This window comes from Lissotriton helveticus, chromosome 6, assembly GCF_964261635.1.
Source record: "Lissotriton helveticus chromosome 6, aLisHel1.1, whole genome shotgun sequence".
NCBI lineage: Eukaryota > Metazoa > Chordata > Amphibia > Caudata > Salamandridae > Lissotriton > Lissotriton helveticus.
Window position 1 is genome coordinate 1,772,767,062 of NC_136067.1, and position 17,744 is coordinate 1,772,784,805.

Consider the following 17,744-nt stretch of genomic DNA (forward strand, 5'->3'; position numbering starts at 1 on the left):
AGTAGTTTGGAATGAAACTCCACTTGTGGAGATAGCTATGAATGCTGCTTTTTGAAAGGTTCGCAGGTCAGAGAAGAGCTCAGTTAAGATTGAACAAAATGAGAGCTATCCAGTTTGTGTCATACTGCTGACTTTGCTGAAACAATGAAAGCAGAGTACCACATTGTCTTTATTTCTACTCTGCAATGTATTCACTACTAATGATGAAAGTGGAAAGGTGTCTGGGGGAATATTCTGGAAGGCCAGTAGGACACCTCTTCATTTAACCTAAAAAGAGCAAGGTTCTTTGGGATCTAAGAAAAATATTGGGATCACATGGACGGTTGAGAATAGAAGGGTAACATATGATGGGGCAATTCGCTTGTGTGTTGTAAGGGCAGAATCTGCAAGACACTTCTTCTTTTACCCCAACATGTGGGGTATACGAGTCTGGCTGCGCTCTGAGCCATGACCCTACTAAGGCTCACTCGACTGGTGCTTGCATACCTGTGGGAGCCTTTGGGAGCATGATAGGTCGAATCTGGGCCTTTTAAAGATGATGTAGTTATGCTTAAGTTAAACAAAAAAGTCAGAAAAGGTTCCCTTTGGAACTATTCTAAGCCACAGCTCTACTTTTCTCCAACCGTTCACTCAAACATTCACCTGCATCACCTCATACGTAATTTAACGATGACCCCAAAACTAAACCAGTCAAGTGATAAGCGTGGCTCAAATCCACCCGAGTGACTCACTCACCTATAGTTACCCAATAATAAGTCAGCCGGACAGTGTAGAAGAATAAACAAGGTAATTTTATTAGGCCACAAACTCCCATATGAGAGGGCCCCGCCCGACCTTACCCCTAAGAGTGCGCCGAGAGGACTGACCCATCCCAACACAGCAATACATTATAACAGGATACATTAGAGTAAAACACGCCCAGTCTGGAAAAATACTGGACCCCTAGAAGAGCGAACAATGGCCTCACACAAGTGGCATCTGCACCTGTGATGGCAACATTTCTTATCTCGGCCCAAGGCCGCGGAGCCAGGCCTCAGCGTCTCCAGCACATGAGAACACCACTGATAAAGAATTTGTTATAGTTTCGATCACAGTTAGCCGAGAAAGGAAAACTACTGCGTTAGCATTTCTTCTCTATTCCTACGGGAGGGGTGAGTGAGTGTGACTCGCACGCAGAGAGAAACACTCCAAAATGGTGGCACACAAGCTAAGCTAAGGAAACATGATAATGTAACACACATAGATGAATATTAGATGAAGAATATAAACGTAAATGCATAAATGAATATATCATTGGTTAGACCCATCATGCTAACTCATAGGCGTAAATGAAGAGGGTAAATTGGCGGGGCATCGGGAAATGAAACCTATCAGACCCTCCTTTTAGCAGGATGTGGCTAACATGAGCGCAGCCTTTATTAACTAAAAGAAGGGCCTTTACAGCAAATGCTAGGGGCAAGGAATCAAATTAATCGAAAATATCATCGTCAATAAGCATTAACCAACGAATATCATAAAGTTCCACATCATCGGAAACAGTATATTGGCGTGTAGGTCTCCTACAAACTCGCAAATTGCTGGCACACATGGAACAACAAGGGGGAAGGCAGTAAACGCATAAACAACAAGTCAGTATCATACCCACGACTCCCACAACTCCCATCAAAATCTTCCAACCCCAGGAGGAGAAAACACTCCACAACCATGTCTTTAATGACCAGGTACCTGTATCCTGATGAAGATCAGCTGCCAATCTATGGAGCTTCTGTACAGCTAAGTTAACAGTCGGGCCGAGTCTGGAATATATACACAACAAGAGGTCCCGATGACGCGACAAGCTCCACCCCTGTCTGCAAGGATGACGTCAAGCACCATCCTGTTCTGAATCGTAAATAATCTCATAGCCTGCATCTCAATGGACATATTGGCTGCAATATCAGCCTCCGTATTCACTACCTTTTCCATTACCCTTGAGAGTCTCATAATAGCTCTACTGTTAAATATTGGACCCCAGAATGGCAGTAAACCCTTAGAAAAATCCATAAATTGTTGCAACGAGGTGTCAGTCTGATCAACATCCTCAACCTGGAGTGCCCTCCTTTTACGCTGTCCAGGCATGATGGCAAACCTCCGATAAGTCTTATGGTAATCTGAGGGTGCCACATAAACAGGGGGAAGTAAATAGGCTAGGTAACAGACCCCACCCCAACCCTCAGGCAACCACAAGTATCCATTACCCCCACATACAAAATAAATATTCGGAGGAGTAACTAATGAAGGACTAAGGGGCAGGCGAATTGAAGCAGTCACATTGCAGGAGCTGTCCCCACCTTAATGGGACCCCTCCCCAAAATACAGAAATAAGGTGAAGGCCCAACAACCGCCAGGGGTACCAGAGAACGACCACTACTATTTGTCGCAGGAAGATGTCTATAGGCCAAGGAAGAGTTCAACTGCAGAAAACTTTCCCTCACTTTGTCAGTGTCGTTGGGTGTCACAAATCGTTCTACCTTTTTTGAGCATGTCTCCAAGAATGTCTGATCAAAACGTCCGTCAGTGAATAACCGTCCAAGGGATGAAGTGGGCATAGGGCGTACTCGCATCGTCAACGTTGACCCAGTACCAGGTAGTTGGGGATTCAGAAAATCAGGCTGCTGAAAGAATTTCACCATACCAATCAAAGTATACCAACCCACACAACTATTCACAGGAGTTAAGGGAAGTGCCAGCAATCTATCCTTCTTGTATGCAGCAGAAGGGAGCAACCCACAGACCCAACAATCTGTCACATTATACACAGCATGAGCATGGTGTAAAGTCTTGATGAAAACATTATCTCGGTAGCCCTTACACATACACTGTTCTCCATAATCAACAGTAATCATATTATGCTCCGGCAAGGCTGTAGGAGTGGGGACGAACTTATGAACAGGGTAAGCTTCATCCAGAAAAAACAGTATCCCAAGAATTATTAAAAATATAATGATGAATATCACAATAACCACTATTTTTCCTTTTCGGGGCAGAGCACACCATGGTGAATCTGACTCTGGTCTACGGGGAACTGCAAAAGGTTGCTCCTCCTCTGGAATAGGACGGCCAAAGAGATACATATCACCTAGCTAAGAGTCCAAAACTAGACTAAAACAATACTGAAAATGTTCCAGGCACTCCAAAACCGGCCAGAGGGGTTCTTGACCCTCAAAAGGGATCTTCTCCCTGTGTCCGTTAAAGCCTCACAGGCAGGCTTTTATTGTTCAATCCCTAATCTCTCGACGGAGTCGCACAACTGCAGCAACTCAGGAGCACCGAACCTGGGCCTAGACGCAATCCTAGTGTTCCATTCAACAATGTCTCGAAAGTGCACCAGGGCTCTAACCAGCAGTCCATCCCTATCACTAAACTATCCTCCTCAGCATTGTCCACGCCTATTCCCTATCTCAGCCCTTCTTCCAGTGCACTATTTTTTTCTTCTCTCTTTTCTGGGCCGCAGATTATAACGGGTGCTCCCTCGCACTTCAGGATCCGTGAACAGAATGGGGAGGTCAACAGCAGAGGAGGTATCCGTCAATTGTTGCTCACTGCGATCAGAAGAGGCCTCACCACAATCAATCAGAGCCGGTCTCTTCTCTTTTTCGTGTGGTCCCTCACCCCTCAATGAAGTATCCAAGAAGGGGACGTATCGAGGGATTGATTCACACTCGTGATCAGCAACGCCACCTTTCACCCATTCGTCATACGGCAGTGGGAGCGGGACCTTCTTCACATGCGAGGCATGGGTCCACGCCTTCCGACCCTCAACTCGAAGTGCGGTGCGGGTGGTCAGGAGCACTTGCCTTGGCTCTGACCACCTGGGCTCCAAGCAGGACTTCCGTTGATACTTCTTTACTACCACCCAGTCTCCCCATTGGATGGTGTGACCCGGCCCCTCTGGCAGCGGCTTCAGGGTGTCTGCTACCTGCTGATGAACAGAACAAAGATCTTTAGTCAAAGCATACAGGTAATCTATCAACAAAGGGTATTCAATTTCCGAGAAACATTTAGGTCTAGGAACACCCCACACGTTGGTAGGTCTGCCAAATATGACCTCGTGGGGGGAAACTCCTGTCTTGGAATTGACAAACACTCTAGTGGAAAGCAAAGCCAGAGGAAGTGCATCTGGCCAGCGTAACCCTGTACTCTCCTGTATCTTGGCCATTTTTAATTTCAAGGTCCCATTAAATCTCTCAACCAAACCCGCAGCCTGAGGGTGTTGTGCTGCGTGGAATTTTTGAGATATCTGTAATCCTTTACATATCTGTTTAATTAATTCAGCATTAAAAGATGTGCCATTATCACTCCAGATCACCCGGGGCAAGCCATATCTCGAAAAGTATTCTTTAATCAGCATTTTTGCTGTCGAGATGGCTGTACAATCCTTAGTTGGAAAGGCCTCCACCCACCTACTAAATGAGCATACCACCACCAGGACACATTTAAGGTTATTAACCCTCTCCATCTCGATATAATCCATCTGTATTACTTCGAAAGGGAAAGATGGAGGGGCAAAATTTCCAACTGGGACAGGTGTTCCCTTGCCAGGATTATGTCTTAAACAAACCATGCATTGCTGCACTAAATGCGTTGCCACCTTGGAAATGTTCGTATTGCTCCACACTGGATCTAACAATTTACATATTCCCCTAGCACTAATATGAGCTGGCCCTTGGGCCATTGTCACCACTGGGAGGACATATGCATCTGGGAGTAGCCATCGTCTTTTGTCTGACACATCCGTCCAACATTCATCCGAGTCCAACCTCCCCCCACCATCCTTCCATGCCCTCAACTCATCATCAGTTGCTTTTTCCTGTATGTTCCGCACACTTTGTACAGTGTTCGCGAACATAGTAACGTCTGACACCCACCTGGATGTTCCTGCCACAAACATCCGTGGGAGTTTTGTCCTAGCCGTCTCCTTAGCTGTCTGATCTGCAAATGCATTTCCCCTTCCTACATCATCCACCACCACTTTGTGTGCACTACATTTGATCACTGCCAGTCGTCTGGGAAGCGTCAATGCTGTCAATAGTCGTAGTATCAGTGGGCCATTCTGAATCCTTTGTCCGTGTGATGTCAAAAATCCCCTCTCCGACCACAGTCGCCCGTAACTATGAGCCACTCCAAAGGCGTACTGGCTGTCAGTATAAATATTCACGTCCAGTCCTTCACTCAGCTCACACACACGCATCAATGCTATTATTTCTGCAGCCTGAGCTGAATGATACGGAATCCTAGAAGTCTCCACCACAGTTTCCAAAGTCGTGACTGCATATGCTGCTGTTGAGGTACTGTCTGCAAGTTTGAAACAGGAACCATCAACATACAGTTCCCCGTCAGGATCATCTAGGGGGGTGTCCGTCAAGTCTATCCTTCCCTTTGTCTTCTCCTCTGTCCGAAACAAACAGTTGTGTACTTCATCGTCCTTTTCGTCTGAAGGGATAGGTATCAATGTGGCCGGGTTCAGCGTAGCACATTGTTTAATTGTCACATGGGGTGCAAATAACGTCATCTCATAACCAGTAAGACGAGCACTAGTTAAATGCTGCGTCTGTGTTCTGTTCAATAAAATGTCCACAGCATGCGGTACCATTACTGTGAGAGCTGACCCCAGGACGAGCCCTGCCGATTGTCTAATTGAAACTGCAGCAGCCGCTGTAGCCCTCAGACAACTCGGCAACGCTCTCGCCACATTGTCAAGCATTGCAGAAAAGTAAGCGCACGGTCTCTGTTTCCCGCCAAAACATTGAGTTAGGACAGACAACGCGCAACCTTCCGCCTCGTGTACATAAAGCACAAAAGGCTTCTGGTAATCAGGAGTTCCCAAAACAGGTGCAGAGCATAAAGCAGTTTTTAGTAACTCAAACGCTTCTTGGCATGCTGGAGTCCAGGGTAGGGGTTTGCGCACCTCTTTAGTAGTCCGATACAAAAGGGGTTTTGTTAGTAAGGCGTAATTAGGTATCCACTGGCGACAATACGAAGTTATGCCCAGAAACGCGCGCACCTCTCGCTGCGTGTTAGGTACAGCCATGTTAGTTATCGCCTTGATGCGTTCCGGTGTTAGCCTCCTCCCCTCCTTCAATAGGAGATGACCTAAGTAGGTAACCTCCTGTCGACAGTATTGAAATTTAGGAAGTGACACTTTGTGTCCTTTGTGAGCCAAATGGTGAAGCAGTTTAACAGTGGACTCACGACACCCTTCCTCGGTGTCCGATGCAATGAGAATATCATCCACGTATTGCAACAAAACATTACCCTCCGGAAGTTCCAAATCATCCAACTGTGCCTTCAAAGCCTGACTATAAATGCTGGGACTTTCCGTATAACCATGGGGAATTCTACAAAATCTAAAACTTCGGCCAGCCAATGAGAATCCGAATAGGTAACGGCTATCTGGGTGCACAGGGATACTAAAGAACGCATTCTTCAGATCCAGAACAGAGAAATATTTTGCAGAGGGAGGAATCATGGTCAAGATTTTGGTAATATCAGAGATCACCGGATATTGGGGCTCAACCACCTTGTTAATGTGGCGTAAATCAATTACAACACGGTAGACATCAGGTGTACCATCACTGGATTCTGCGGAGGGCCTTTTAAGAATGGGGAGAATAGGACTATTACAACTGTTAGAGTCCGTCTCCTCTACTACCCCTGTATTATTTGCAACAAAGCCTTCTCTCCATCCCTGGTTATCTTATACTGAGGTATCCGAGGCAGTCGGGCTCCCACCTTAACTTTGATGGACACAGGGGCAATATCCATTTTTCCCACATCGGTATCACTGCTAGCCCACAGACTCTCGGGAATCCCCTCAAACTCAGCCGGGAGGGCCTCATCTTTTGAAAAACACTGCTGCGCATGCACGACGGTAGGACCCAACGTGAGGTACACACCGTCTGGAGAACAGTAAATGGTAGCATTCAATCTTTTCAGTAAATCAAAACCCAGCAAATTCTCGCCACACTTTGATGTCAGAAGGAAAGGGGAATCAAAAGTGAAAGGGCCAATCGTAAGAGCAAGAGGTTTAGAAATGGGGCTAATCACCGGAGTACCTGAGAACCCTACGGAGATATTGTTCTTGCCAGACAGAGCCGCCCCTGGCACCTGAGAACGGGCCACCGAACTTTTCATAGCGCCCGTATCCACTAAAAATTTCTGGGGGGACCCTAACAAATCTGCAGTCACGTAGGGTCCTCGTTGATCAATATCCACAGAAACCGGTCCCATGCCCTGTCCTACGCTGTTCCTAGTTATAAGAGAATCCAGTCAGGTCATCCATGGTATATGCATAGTTGTAGTACTGTCTATCTCTACCACTGTCGCCCTCTGTTTGAAAGTGCTGTCGATCTCTGTCTCCATCAAAACAATTCCCTCCCGGTCGCCTGCCTCCGTCAGACTGCCTATCATCCCTGCAAAATTCACCCCAACCTCGTCCCCTGCCTTGTCCGACAGTAGACTGAAGTTCTGGACAATCTCTCCACCAGTGCCCCTCCTTTTTGCAGTTAGCACATTGATTCTGCCCCAGACGCTCTCTTTTCTCTCCCCTTCCATAACTACGTCCTCCTCGACCAGCTACCATGGGTGGGGCTCCGCGTCCCCGACCCTTCGCCACTTGCTGCAGTAACACTCTTGTCTTCAAATCCTTGGCCTTCTTTTCTTGTCTGTCTTTATTCTCATTCTCCCTATGTTCATAATACTGAGCCATACTCAGAATACCGGAAGGGGTGGACGTCGTCCACGTACTCTCTGACGCCTGCAATCGAGCTGATAGTTCCGGTAACAAATTCATTACGAATCTATTAACGAAAAGGCGCAGGCCTCCATCTTGGGAGATATCTTGACCACTGAAATCCATGAAAGTCTCTTCAAAACGAGTGAAAAAATCTGAAACCGCCTCATCCTTTTTCTGTCTACATGCAGTCAACTTATCCCAATCCACCTTCTTAGGAGGAATAAGGGAGTGCATATATTTTATTATGCGTCCTGGTAACGCTAGAATCTCAGCCTTCGGCTTCTCCCCTGGCTTTCGCTCCTTGTCCAAATCCTTAAGTTCCTCCCAGGTACCACCCAGCTCTTCTCCATGATCCGTACCCTTAACCTGTCTCCACACATCCACCGGAACCAACAGTCCAAAAAACAGCTCTACATCTGCTAAAGTCATTACCGTCGAGGAAGCTGCTTCTGTTAGCTCTTTATAATAAGCAGTCGGATTCTTTCTCGAGTCGGGCAACTGGGCTTTCAGTGCTAAAACCTCGCTCCTTTTCCAAGGCGTATACACCCATTGTTCTTGGAAATTAGCATCGACACGAGCTCTGGTGACATTATTAGTGACCGGGTCTACCACCTCAGGTATTTCAGTGTGGAAAATAGGGTGTACCTCCTGCATTGGATGTAACCCAGGGAAACGAGGCTCTCCCGCTGACGGCAACTCATTTCTATACTCCAACAAGGACCTCAAACTGCGTGACACATCCTTCATACCAGTATTAGCTCCATAGGCATTATTCTTAATGTCATGAAGAATCGCCGGTGCCTCCCCACCATATCCCTGTTCCCACAACGCTATCAATGTCGTCGACATATGCCATAAAGCATGTTGTCAGGGGTTCATAATCTTTCATCGTGGACCAAATATCCTCAATTGAATAAATATTATTTCTAGCCCACTGGCAAGCCTGATTAGCCACCACCGTTTTCTCATCCAACCCGACAGTAGAACGCGTGAGCAACTTCGGTACCTGAGTAAGCAGCCCACTTCCCGCACCCCGGGCCGGGGTCACCAACCCACCTTGAGGGGTAGCGCTGGCAGAAACAGTAGGAAGCGCAGGGGGGGCCACTGAGAGGGCAGGTGAGCTCGCCTCCAGGAGGGAGACCAAGGGCGCCGTCAATGAAGAAGTGACAGAAGACAAAGCTAGTTCAACATCACTCAACAATTTTGGAGCGGAAACGGAGGAGGTGGTGGGGGCGCCTGATAAGGGAGGGGCACCTGTCTGCGGAACCGAAACCACTGCAGAAGAAGAAGAACCCTTTAACACAGGGTACAAGGGTTGCGGGGCATATGGGGGAGGGGGGCGAGCATTCAAAATGTCCTCCATCTCATCTTGTTCCTCCTCTCTAACCACATAGCTTTTGCTGTCCTGTAATCTGAAAAGCCTATCTGCGCGCTCAATCCGCTGCTCATTCTCTCTCTTAGTGTGTTCTCTGGCCTTCTGCGCCATAGTCTGTGCCGCTCTTTTCTGAGCTACCTTCTCTTCCCTCAACTGTCGCTGCTTTACTTCCTTCTGCCACATCCTCAGAGAATCGAACATACACTGGCGACTGCGCCTAGCAAACAATCTGTCTTGTAAATAATCTAATTTTGCCACATCAATAGAACCAGTCAAAGGCCACTGCAAATCCACATTCCCTTTCGTATATCTGTGCCACAAAGTGTTAAACAAAATCGGAGGCAGTCCATGTTTGATGTACATCTCGAAATTAGGGGAGCCCTCCACTGGGGCGGGTTGGCTCTCAGCCAGTCTAGTGTCCGAGGCGCCACAGCAGCACCCAAGGCATCGCAGTTTACTAAAACATGGCATCGCCACTCACTCAATCTCACACCAACACAAAACTTTCACTTCCCCGGGTCACACAATCACCACAGAAAACTCACACGCACACGTAGTCGCACTTCTTATTTCGCCAACACAACCCTTGCCAAACACGTGTTATCAAAATGGGACGAGGCCCGTCGACCAAATCCTGGGGAACCTGGACCCTACCGCAGACCGAACAGCATACACACCGTTCCGAGATTGAGGAACACATCCGCCTCCCGGGCGGCACTACTCAATCAACAGTCGGACCACTCACCTTCTATACGCGGTACCGACCTCTACCGTTCTCCACCACCGGCTGCCAGGACCAACACGGTCAGCTCCAAAGTTCCGCCTTCCGGACTCCGGCGCAGGATCATGAACCGGGACCTCTCCCGATCAGCAGGGTGGGGCAGCGCTGCGAGAACCAAGCTCGGCATCAAAGTGGGTACCCAGACCCACCGTGCCGACAAGAGGGTCCCCGGCCTTCTGCTGCCCACTTACAGGTGAGAAAGATCCTTATCGCGGAGTCCCTGTTCGGGCGCCATCTGATAAGCGTGGCTCAAATCCACCCGAGTGACTTACAACACTCACCTATAGTTACCCAATAATAAGTCAGCCGGACAGTGGAGAAGAATAAACAAGGTAATTTTATTAGGCCACAAACTCACATATGAGAGGGCCCCGTCCGACCTCACCCCTAAGAGTGCGCCGAGAGGACTGACCCATCCCAACACAGCAATACAGTATAACAGGATACATTAGAGTAAAACACGCCCAGTCTGGAAAAATACTGGACCCCTAGAAGAGCGAACAATGGCCTCACACAAGAGGCATCTGCACCTGTGATGGCAACATTTCTTATCTCGGCCCAAGGCCGCGGAGCCAGGCCTCAGCGTCTCCACCACATGAGAACACCACTGATAAAGAATTTGTTATAGTTTCGATCACAGTTAGCCGAGAAAGGAAAACTACTGCGTTAGCATTTCTTCTCTATTCCTACAGGAGGGGTGAGTGAGTGTGACTCGCACGCAGAGAGAAACGCTCCAAAATAGTGGCACACAAGCTAAGCTAAGGAAACATGATAATATAACACGCATAGATGAATATTAGATGAAGAATATAAACGTAAATGCATAAATGAATATATCATTGGTTAGACACATCATGCTAACTCATAGGCGTAAATGAAGAGGGTAAATGGGAGGGGCATCGGGAAATGAAACCTATCACAAGTATACCAGAGTTATATACATTTCCAATCTTTAATATCAGAAATTTCTCTGTTACGTCTTGAATACCATATAAAACATCCATATTGGATATCAAAATAAATCCGGTTGCTAAAAACCCCTAATTAAAAATGTTAAATACTTACAACACATAACATTATACATACACAACATATGAGAGAACAATCAAGACTGTTAGATCTGTCTTTGTACTATGCCAATCTGTATTCATCCACAAGATAGGACACATGATAATTCAAAGAATAGACATCTATTGTATTCTTGTGTTCTTCAGATTTAGTATAACATAGGCGTTGTTACACTTGCGTTGCCAACCTTGATTGCTCTTCCACGACTTTCCTCAGTTGTACAATAGTAGGCAGCGCCCCTGCCTTTAAAACATATCCATGGTCACTGCTCATGCCACCAACTTCGATTCTTGTTAATTTGGCATCATTTTACTCATTTGAGAGTGTCTTTGCATTATATTGCACATCTGGGCATATACCACAATGACACTGCTGTCCAGACCTACATTCACATGCATTAGCTGTGGTGAGCATCTGGGTAACAGCTCTGTTTAGTTGTTCGGTTGTTGATTGTGGAGCCTGGAGGGGATCAACATCGTTACAACTATCGTTGGGCAACTTAGTCATCAAGTAATGAGATGTTTTTTACTCATACGAAAGCACAGTGTTTTTTGTGATGCCTTTGGCTCAAATGTATTTCTTTTAATCTATGTTTCTCAAAAGCACTGAAAAAATAAGTAACCAGCTTCAAAGATATACTTCAAAGATATGACAGACAGTAATGGCACTGGGTATGCCAACACCTTTCCCCAATCTTATGATCAGAACAATATTTCTTTGAAGCCTCCCTCTGACAAGTCTAAAATGGCAGCACTTCGTCCATTTGATTGCAGCATTTGTCAATTAAGGGTGAATTTGTTTTCTTGTGGTGGATGAGTGAGCAATAAAACGCTTGTTGGAGAGTTTAGGGTAGTGAACTCATATTTTTGGGAGCTTTTACTACATAAACTCTAATTTGTCTGGTGTGCTGTCCAATCCATCTTAATTAAGTGTGGTCCACACGTTTCATTAGTTTGTTTAGTGGTTGTAGAATACACCCTTTACATTTTCCATACTGGGCATCAGAATTGCAGTAAACAATAATACTGTGTGAGAGATTGTTGGATTCAGTGAAATTGTATTCACCAGTTAGACGAGGCATCATCCAATGCCAGCAAACCATCATCCTGCACATTTGTCATGTTCGAGCAGGTTCTCAAACATCAATGACCCTCCTGGTCCTTGCCTCTACTCTGAACCTGTAGCCACAGTGTACAAACATCTTCTGATGGACAGATGTGAGTGCACCAACACAGTTAGAGAAGATCGCGTTGAAGAACTGGGTTTTCTTAGAACCCAGCGGTGCCAGGGACAAACCCGAAGTCTTCGGATTCTCCTGTCTTGGCAAACAGAGACAAGGAATACTTCTAGGTGGCGTCAGAGATCAAATTTATTAGCTGCAGCTAGTAACAGTAAACCAAGCAATACAACACGGTGTACAACTCAGGAAACTGCTGAATTTTCATAGAGCAAGACATCGCTTTTTATACACCATATTCTCATTATAAATGTACACCCACTGCGCAAAATTCTGACCTATAGGACACATTTTCTAACTGAGTATCACATTAACAAAAACCCAATTTACAGTAACCCAACCCAAAAGTTAATTATTAGGACTGTCCCAAATTCAATTTCCACAAGCCGGACAAACCCATAATTGAAAGCACTACCCATGTAATGAAAAGTCGTAAGAAAAGAAACAATTCAGATGTTGATTAGGATAAGATATGTGCAAGGAACTAAAAGTTAACGATATCCTGAACATTGATTGGCAATTTTAGACAAGAATCAAACTTAAGGGAAATTAGTTTTGCGAGGTCAGTTTCAGGTGAAGAGGTCAGTTTCTCTGCAATTCACTCACAAGTCAGAAAAGGGCCTGTTAATGCATACATGAACAATGAGGCCCATGCAACTTTGTTCGTTCGGTTACCTCCACGGCCTACGTGAGGGCAACACAAAAATGGCGTCACGAACAACTCAAACAAAATGGAGTCTGGTTCGAAATCACGGAACCTCAGTCCCTCCTTTTGCCATTACGTAGGCAATGACCTAAACTCACGTCAATCTGAATCTAGGTCTAGGTCATTAAGGTGTTGCTGTAACATCATCTTATTATCCTTCACTTCTCTCGGGACTGGTCTTCTCACACAGATCGTAGCACAAAGACTACAAATGGTGGGACCACACTGGATGCATAAGCAACACGAGAAAAGGATTGCTAAAGCCATACCAAGAAACATCAGAATCTTCCATCCCCATTTGGACAGCAGTTCCCAAAACCATTCTATCAATGACCAGTTTCCTTCGTCCACATGTATAGACTCAGCGGACATATGTAACCTCAAGATGGCTTGGTACACTGTCGGGGCGTTATCTGGTATGAAAACACAGCAACTAGACCCGATCAATTTACATACCCCACCTCTATCTGCAAGTATAATATCTAAATAAAAAAGCGGTTCTATAATGTCATAAGGCGATCCGCTTGAAGCTCAGCTGTAATATTGCTAAGGGCACCTGCATTCTCATTTATAGTGGCCTCGACCACTCTCGTAAGCTGACGAATATTTCTACTATTAGCCATAGGACCCCAAAAGGGCAGAGAACCCTTAAAGAAGTCCCCAACTTCTTGTGCGACAGTATCTTTCGCATCGATAACACCTCTAGCTGATGCTGATGCAACATCTGTATAAACGAATTGTTCACAAATTCTAATCTTCGTGTCTGTTCATGTTCAGGCAACGTATGAAACTCATGTGGAGAAACAGTAGGAAAAGAAAGAGTAGGTTGGGAGGTAAATGTAATCGGTTGTTGTGTGACTTGAAAATCCAACCCACACAAGCTAACGTAATATTCAAAAGCATTAGAAAACACAGTATCAAAAAACATTTGCAGTGGGTGGCATGCACCCAGTTCTTTTTACCAGCTACTCTAACAGCAGTCCGATTTACCAGCAGAACTAGATAGGGACCAGTCCATCTCGGTTCCAAATTTTTGGCTCGCTGAAAGTACTTAGTCAAGACAAAATCACCAGGTTGAATCGAGTGATCCACATCCACAGAAGCTGAAGGTAAAGTGTCATACACCTGTTGGTGAAGAACACACAATTTAGCAGTCAAGTCATATAAGTAATCCACCAACATAGGGTACTCAATACTGCTGTATTCTTTTGGACGAGGCACACCACAAACATTAGCAGGACGACCAAAAACTATTTCGTATGGGCTAAGTCCCACACGAGAATGCACTGTCGTCCTTGTTGACAAAAGAGCCAACGGCAAGGCATCCGGCCATGTAAGACCAGTGCTCGCTTGTACCTTAGCTAATTTCAGCTTCAAGGTACCATTGTAACATTCAACAAGTCCAGCAGACTGGGGGTGATTCGCTGCGTGGAACTTCTGCCTGATACCCAAACCAACGCATACTTTCTTCATGATTTGACCCACAAATTCACTCCCATTGTCCGACCATACAATTCTCGGCAAACCAAATCTGGGGAAATACTCTTTGAGCAAAACCTTGGCTGTAGACAAGGCAGTATTATCCTTTAGGGGGTAGGCCTCTATCCATCTGGAAAAGGCACAAACAACCACAAGGACAAACTTCAAATTATTGCATCTCTCCATGTTAATATAAACTAACTGTATCACTTCAAACGGATACGTCGGAGGAGCAAAATGACCAGCCGGAGTTGGAGTTCCCTTGCCAGGATTTTACTTCAAACAAATCATGGAATGCTTCACCACGTTCTCAGCACATTTCGGAATTCCAGCATTCTGCCATACTGGAGCCAACAACTTGCATATCCGTTTCCAGCTAATGTGAGCCATTCCATGAGCCATCGTAACCACTGGGAGCACATACGCATCTGGCAACAACCATCGCTGGTGTTCTGACAACTCAACCCAACAACCCATCGTATCCAACATACCCGTACTTTCTCTCCACGTACTCACTTCCTTTTTCGTAGCTTCAGCCTGAATTGACTTCACACTTTCTATTGTGTCTTCACACATTCCACCAGCCATAACCCAATTAGCAGGGCCTGCAACATACATACGGCTCATCATGTCTTTCGCCGTTTCCTTCGCAACTTCATCCGCAAACACATTCCCTCGACCTACATCGTCCACAACTTTCTTATGCGCACTACACTTCACAATTGCAATCTGTTTTGGGAGAGTAAGTGATTCCAGAAGTTCATTCACTAACTTCCCATGCTGAATTTTCGTGCCATGGGAAGTAAGGAATCCTCTTTCTCTGCACAAACGTCCAAAACTATGGGCAACACCAAACGCATACTGGCTATCAGTATAAACATTCACTTGCTTTCCCTCTGACAATACACACGCTCTAGTCAGTGCTATTAGCTCTGCTGCTTGAGCTGAATTCTGTGCTATGCGTGCTGTTTCAACAACTGTATGTAAAGTTGTGACAGCATATGCTGCAGTCGTCTCACCATTCGGAAGCTTGAAACACGAAGCACCTACCCATAAGGTACCATCAACATTCTCAAGAGGAGTATCTTTTAGGTCAACTCTAGCCTTCTTTTCCTCCTCTGTCCGGAGAACACAATCATGCTGTTCTTGAGCATCCGTCTCTGTAGAGATCGGCAACAACGTAGCTGGATGCAACACATTACATCTTTTGATGTGAACATGGCTAGCCAAAAGTGTCAACTCATATCCTGACAGACGTGCACTAGTAAGGTGCTGAGTCTTGGTCCTGTTCAATAAAGTATCCACTGCATGTGGGACCATCACAATCAACGTATTATCCAATACCAAACCAGCAGACTGTCGGATAGAAACAGCCGCTGCCGCTGTAGCTCTCAGACAACTCGGCAACGCTTTAGCTACCGGATCTAACGTCGCTGAAAAATACGCACATGGGCGTTGCTTGTCTCCAAACTGTTGAGTCAACACTGACAATGCACAACCTTCTCTCTCGTGAACATACAACGTGAAAGGTTTACTGTAGTCCGGAGAACCCAACACCGGAGCCGAACACAATGCATCACGTAATTCAGAAAAACTTTTCTGACAATCATCAGACCAAGGGAGAGGATACGGAGTATCTTTAAGAGTCAGTGCCAACAAAGGTTTCGCTAGCAAGGAAAAATTGGGGATCCATTGGCTACAATACAAGGTGATACCTAAAAAGGCACGCACTTCTCTCTGTGTGGATGGTACAGTCATTTGCGCAATCGCTTGAATTCGTTCTGGGGTCAACCTTCTTCCCTCCTTCGACAAGAGATGACCTAAGTAAATTACCTCTTGTCGGCAATACTGTAACTTTGAAGGTGACACTTTATGATGAAGGTCAGACAAATACCGCAACAGAGAAAGGGTAGCCTCTTTACAAATCTTTTCGTCATCAGCAGTAATCAACAAATCATCAACGTACTGAATAAGAGTAGCACCAACAGGCAACACAAAACCATCAAGCTGAGTTTTCAACGCTTGACTATAGATGGAGGGACTTTCACAATAACCTTGGGGAGCTCTCTTAAACCGGAAGCTTCGGCCTCCTAAAGAGAAGCCGAAAATATCTCTACTCTCCTCGGCAATTGGAATACTGAAGAAAGCATTCTTCAAGTCGATAACAGAAAACCAGGCTGCCGAAGCAGGAATCAGAGTCAACAAAGCAGTGATATCAGGGACAACAGGAAACTGTGGCACCACAATCTTATTCACTTCTCGAAGATCGATCACAAGGTGGCTGAGAAGCATCAGTACGCTTAAGGACCGGCAGAACAGGACTGTTACACACGTTACCTCTCGTTTCTTCAATTACACCCTTCTCAACCAAATCATAGATGATCGCCAAAAGAGCTCTCTCGCCATCGCTCGAAATCTTATACTGCGGAATACGAGGTAACCTAGCATTCGATTTAAGGGTAACAACATACGGTGGAATCTGCAAAAGACCAACATCATTTAGACCTGTAGCCCAAAGCGTATGAGGAAGCAAACGCAATTCCAGTGGCAGACAATCTTTAGACAAATACATTGGAGAAATCACTTTCTTACCAAGGGTAAGTTGTACTCCTGAAGGGGATCAATGCAATGTTGCATACAATCTTTTCAGCAAATCCAAACCCAACATATTCTCACCACAACCAGTCATTAGAATAAAAGGAGCTTCCAATTCACAAGGACCAATGGAAAGAGACAAAGGACTAGAAACCGGATTACGAACTGGGGCGCCTGAAAATCCTACGGAAACATTGGTCAAGCCAGACAAAGGTGCGCCAGGAAGTTTAGAGTGCATAATAGAACTCTTTGTCGCACCAGTATCCAAAAGAAAAGGTTCTACCACACCTGATTTAATCACTTCAACATAAGGTCCACTCTGGTCTACTGGAACTGACACCACTCCCTCTCTTTGCCCATGGCTGTCCTAACTATCATTATAACCAGCACTCTCACTCTCAACATAATAATCATCAACATAGTACTGTGCAGACTGACCACTCGGAACATTCTGTCTGTCAAAATAATTCGCAGAATTCTGAAGGGGAGAGGAACGCTCATTCCGGGGTAACACACCATGTCCCCTACCCCTAGGAGCTTGCTGGAAACCACCACGACCTCTCTGACCATATACGCCATTCACACGTTGTAACAAAGCCGGGCAACTATTCTTGAAATGACCTTCCTCTCTACAATAAGCACACTGATTAGGACCAGGAAAGAATCGCGCAGCATAAGGCTCAGGCTTCTGTAACAATCTCTGAAACTGTGGAGGTTGCTGAAACTGAG